The sequence below is a fragment of the Corvus brachyrhynchos genome, unplaced genomic scaffold, assembly GCF_000691975.1.
Source record: "Corvus brachyrhynchos isolate BGI_N302 unplaced genomic scaffold, ASM69197v1 scaffold4, whole genome shotgun sequence".
NCBI lineage: Eukaryota > Metazoa > Chordata > Aves > Passeriformes > Corvidae > Corvus > Corvus brachyrhynchos.
This window is the reverse complement of record NW_008237878.1, coordinates 433,446-439,200: the sequence shown is the minus strand read 5'-3', so window position 1 is coordinate 439,200 and position 5,755 is coordinate 433,446. Positions and strand designations below refer to the sequence as shown.

The window sequence follows — 5,755 nt, the reverse complement described above, 5'->3', positions numbered from 1 at the left end:
TGCCGGGTTATATAATACTTACATAATTAGGGCTTTGTTAAGCTCTGGTGGCTGGGAGGGGCGTCCTGCCGTCGAAGACTGAACCCGATTATTTTCCGAGGAGAACAAAGTCTTGTTGCTAATTAACTGCCCTGCCAGTGGGTGCGGTGGAGAGCCCCGAGTTCCCGGAGGGGCTGCGTCCTGCTCTGTCCCGCTCCGACCCCCTCTGAGGTGACTTTCCCAGTGCTTCGGATGGAAGCAACCGGGTGTCGATGTGTGCCGGCTTTGTGCCTCTCCTGGGTGTTGCAACAGGTAAAGCCTGGAGGAAGGGAGTCTGAGCTTCCCCCTTACTTTCACCTACACTGTACTTGAGGGGTTTCATAAGGAATTTCCTGCCTCCAGCCCAGCCTTGTGGTGCTCAAGTGTTTACACACAATGCCACCTCTGTGAGAGGTGCTCTGTGCAGACAACCACTTTTCCCTTCTTGCATGGCATCCATGCAACAGCTGCACCAGTTGCATACAAAGAATATTTTGAAAATATTTCATTTATATTACACAGCTGAGTACAGGATGAGCCAGAACACTCTGGCTGTTGCCAGCCTCCAGGTTGATTGCTGTGCTGCAGTTAGAGAGCTGCTGTTCTTCGGGAGCCAGGTACAGTTGCACTCTGGCATCACCTACACCCAGTGCACTGGGGAAACATCACATAACCCCAGAGAGCATCTTCCAGGCTGTCAGAGCCTTTGCAGTCAGGCTTGCTCTGCAGAGTCACTCCTCCAGCCTTTGGCACAGTTGTAGTTCAGTGTGTCAGGGACTGAGTTTGCAGCTGGAGCTGTGCAATTAGACTTCCTTGTGCCATCCCTCAGTGCTCCTCCCATTCCTACTTTGACAGCTCGGTACTGGCTGTAGTAGCGCTAGCTAGTATTAGCTAGTCTCTGACAGGCTTTTGCCCACAAACTGCATAGAAGTTCCCAGAAGGCCTGCAGTAGTATTTAACTGCTCTTTGTTCTTTGTGCAAGACAAAAGAAAGCTCCCCAAAGTAAGAATTAACTGCTCGCTGCTCTGCATGCAGCTACCTTCCTCACCATGCATGCACATCCCTGTCCTTAGGGTAGGAAATAATGCCTAAAGACTCAGCAAAATTGTCCTATTTGGTATCCCGAGTTTCTGTAGTGAAATGATTTTAGAAATAAACAAGTGTCTGGTTTTCAGTTCTATGTCTTTCCTGGAGTCACTGGAGTTACCCTGGCAGTGAAACTGCTCTCCCAGGAGGAGGTATACCTCTAGCTAGCCCTGTTAGCTGGCTAGTAACTGAGTGGGCAAGGAAGTTACCAACTTACACGGTAGTTTGTCCATTGAGGGGTCTCTTGGATCTTCTTATGCAGCAACCTCAGGTCGGAGACCCTCAGATCTTCTTCTGAATAGGAATTTCCGTACTCCTAGGAATGCTGACTGTTGCTAGAGCCAAACTGTGGATGCACAGACACTTGGACTTACTGAGGTCTTCCTTGGAGCATGGAGATTGGCTATAACACTGTTTTTCACTTACCTTGGTGTCAGAAGACTGTGTCACACCTCAAAACACCCTGCAGCTTCGTGACACTTTGCGGCAACCTGAGCCATTTTGCAGAGCAGGCTGTGTCGAGAGCAATTCACTGCTGAATTGATGATGCTAGAGGATATTCTTCAGGCTGAATCCTGTGCTGTTTTAAGGGAAGTTTGAGAAGGAGGTGATGAGGTGAGTTTTATAAGCTTGGCTGCGATGGGAAGTGCCTGACTGTGGGACAAATCTTTTGCTGTGTTACACATCATGAGTCACAGCTGTGTGCAGTGTTTAGGGACAGCTCTGGCAGTCACACCACATAGGGAGCATCTGAAGCAGAGTTACACACAGCAGTCACAACTCTCTTACAGAGATTTCTAAACTGTAATACTGTGGCGTGCTAGTGTTGGTCAAGAAACCAAACACCTCCCTCTATTTGTATGTTTTTCTGGGGGTGGTGGTTGCTGCTGCTTATTGAGCAAAGAAAACTGGCAATCTCTGGCCTGCAGCACAAATCAGAGCCGTGCTATAACCAGGTCTGTTGGGTTTTGAGAATGCAGGTACATTTCACACCTCTGAATTCTCGAGAAAGGATAGTCATGCCCCTCTTGGCATTCAGGGTACCTTGCAGGGCAGACTGCCTGGGTGCGTGCAGGTGTCCATAACCAAGAGCTACTGGGAACTGTTTGGGAATTTCTCAGACAGAGAGCTATAACCCACCTGAAGGAGCAGCTGCATTGATGCTACCACCACTTCCCTTGGGAGATCCTATTTGTAGATGTGGTGAGGACAGTGCAAAACATGGAATGAAGCTGGTGTGAACCGGGTGATTCTTGGTGCCCACAGTGGGTAACCTTGGGGTAGATTTACATCCTTGCCAACAACCACGTCTGACCCATGGCTGTCTTCTGCTGGGCAGACTTGGGCCTGCTTTTTCTGATGTGGCTCATCTTGCTGTGCAGGGGTGTGCTGATTTGTCACCCCCAGGCTGTGGCAATGCTCTCCTCAAGGAGGTAGCCCAGGTCTTCCTAGAGCGTACAGCAGCTCCAGCGTGATCAGACAGTTGTGAACGTGCAAAGGTGGCTGATGAATTTTTGTGTTGTGTAAAAAGCTACTTGTATAACCATGTCAGAGTAGCGTGTTGAGCTCCTGTTACAAAACTGTAATTACATTTCTGTTGTAGGTGTAGGTTTGGCAAAATTGGGGCAGGATTATTCCATTGATTACCTTATGGGACCTATTCAACGAGGCTGTTCCCACACTCCCTCCAACCTAAAGATCTGACCTTTGTTCTTATACAAAATAGGTGTTTGTGTGTTTAGTTATTGTTTCTTAATATGTTTCTGTCCCAGTGTGGGTCCCAGGTACACAGCTTGGAGCTCACTGTGCTGGAGAGCAGCCACACAACTGCAGTGGAGAGCCTTGCTTTTCATCTGGGTTAGATTTAGGCTGTGCACATAATCAGGAGTTTAATACAAAGCAGCAACAAAAATAATTCCTGCTTGTAACTGCCAGCTCATGCCACAGGTGTGGTGGGAGCTGTTGCAGGGTTAGGCTTGTGATTTTATCATGTTAGTTAAACTTTGTGAATTAAGCTTTATTTGTGGTGGTGGCAAGGATGGGAGCAGCCTCGGGAAGCCGGCTGTCCCCTGAATCCCACTGCAGCTGAATCAGTGAGATGTTTGGAGCTGTCACTAGCATGGAAGAGCTCTCTTGATGCATATGTGTCAGGAATGTGGGCTGAGGCACAGATTGTGTTCCTCACCTCAGAACTTGTATTGGCAGGACAAACACCAGCCTGAGCAGACATGGCTGTGGTGGATGAGGGCTTGTACTCAATGCAGGACCAAATTTATCATCAAATTTTGGGCTTCAGGCTCCTGCTCAGATGAGAATTATATTTTAAAAACCCTATCTGATCCAGCTGTGTGTAGGTTTCACCAGAGCTTCTGTTACATATCATTAAGAGGAAAGAAAAGGTAAAATGCAGAAATGGAATGAGTCTGCATAGGGATTGCACAACGTATATGAAAACACAGAGGAGGCATAATAATTTGGGCTCCTGAGCCTTTAGGTTTTGTTATTATCGCCTTTGTCCTGAAGACACCCTTGCCTGGCACAAGGTAGGTGGCAGGGTGGCTGCTGGAGGAGGTGACCTGGGCAACTGCTGGAGTGTGGGGAAGGAAGCGCTTCCTCTTCCCAACAGGCATGACTTTGTGCTCTCTGGTGCCTTGTCAAGGTCCTCCGGGCCCAGGGTGAGATGGCAGCAGTGTAACCATGGCAGTGTTTGTCTCCGGTTTAATGACTCATCCCGGAGCATGTGATCACGTGTGCAGCCTCCCTGCTTCCCTTTGCCCTATTTCATCCAATCTTTTGATCTAGTTATATAACCAGGAGTCGAGAGGGGCGGGGGGAAGGAAACAGTGCTGAATTGCAGGTGACTAAAATGTGACTAAAATGTGTCTGTAGCTCAAATAGCAGAGTTGTTGTCTGGGAAGCCTGAGAAACCGGGTTTATTCCCAGCACAGCTCTCTGTCTGCAAGTGATCTGATGCTTGATATCTGAGCTTGTAAGTCTAAAGAGGCATGGTGGGAGGACAGGGCTCCAAGACCTTGGCTGTGGTAGGAGAACTGCTGTGCTTGTAGCAGTGAACCCCTTTGCGTTTATCTTCATATGCATAAGTCTCCTTGCATTCATCACGAGATCTATTTCATCCCATAAGCTGTGGATACCTGGTTTTCCAGTATGTGTAGGGCTTGCAGAGACAGATACTCAGAGAAATGTTTGAGCTGCTCTGCTGGTACTGGTCCATGGTGGGCTGAGCTCTGAAGTACTAAATGTGTTCTGACATAGACTTGGAGCAAATGCTGGGGTGGGTCTGGTGGGATGTCTGGAGAGGAAGTTTGCAAAGTTGGTGCTTTTGAACAAGGTGTGAATCTACTTCTTGTCATCTCAATTTTAAGATGTGATACTGGAGATAAGGTTAATTTAATGGGCATATGAATGTGACAGCTGCAGGTGCAATGTGCTGTACTGAAGCATCCTTCATTTAAGCTCCCAGCATTTTGAGAAGGAATGGTCTCTGTCTCCAGATCCCTCAGAGTCACAATGTGATGCTTGTTGGTTCTGTATTACTTCATCTGCCACATTCTTCTGTGCTGATGTCTTCTTTCTTTCAAAGTTCTAAGTGTCATTTCAGTTCAGTCATTAGCTCGGATACACAATGTAAGCAAGAAAGCTGATTACAGGATGAGGTTCAGGGTATCTCTTTGCCTGACACAAGGGGACAAGATGCTTCAAAGAAGCTATTACAATGCTTGTCAGAAGCAGATTGTTTCAAGGGAAGCTTTTGAACAGAAACGTTTCCTTTCTTTGCTCTGGAAGTATTATCTTGGTCACTGGCAGCCTGTTGAAGAGCGAAGTGTCACACAGAACAAGGTGTCATTTCACATTGTGCTTTAAGAGTGGAATCAGGCACAACTTGGAAGTCTGAAAGTAGGAGAATTAAGAGAAAAAGGAGTGTGTGTGATTTATAATGTAGAAAGGGTATTGCACTTATGTTTTGTTCGAAAAAAAACTTGTTGGAGGTTACCATTTAAACCATGAGAGTGAAGCCTGGTACTAAAACCACTGAGCTGCCTGCTGAGCCATGACCCAGTGTTTGAACCAGATAACCTTTTACATGCTGTGTTCTGTTGACTTGGGAGATGGTTACAGGTGTCATATACAGGGAAATTTCTGCCCTGCTTGAATGATGTGAAGCAAAGAGATTCAAGTTCCTTGTTTTAATCAGAGCTCCTCAGGCCCCCATAGGAAAACAGACTCTTGGGATAGCAAGTGCTCCACATGGACCTAAATAATTTTATCTTGTTTTCTTGTCAGGACACTTCTGGGCTGTGTTGAGGGGTGTTAGTCCTGGCTTTCACTGGGGACAGACCCTTCACTGTAGAACTTTTTAACTCTCTTTGACTGTCAATAAGGACCCCAGTTTTGACCCTCAGAGTCCCCCATAGGAAAACAGACTCTTGGGATAGCAAGTGCTCCACATGGACCTAAATAATTTTATCTTGTTTTCTTGTCAGGACACTTCTGGGCTGTGTTGAGGGGTGTTAGTCCTGGCTTTCACTGGGGACAGACCCTTCACTGTAGAACTTTTTAACTCTCTTTGACTGTCAATAAGGACCCCAGTTTTGACCCTCAGAGTGACATGCTTGCAAATGAGTGAGAGTAG

General features: G+C 47.0%; 1 protein-coding gene across 3 annotated transcripts in view; it reads left to right on the top strand.

Moving 5' to 3' along the window:
* RAD54L2 (RAD54-like 2 (S. cerevisiae)) overlaps window positions 1-5,755 on the top strand; it is a 51,914-nt gene that overhangs the window by 23,994 nt on the left and 22,165 nt on the right. The gene's annotated exons all lie outside the window — the stretch shown is intronic.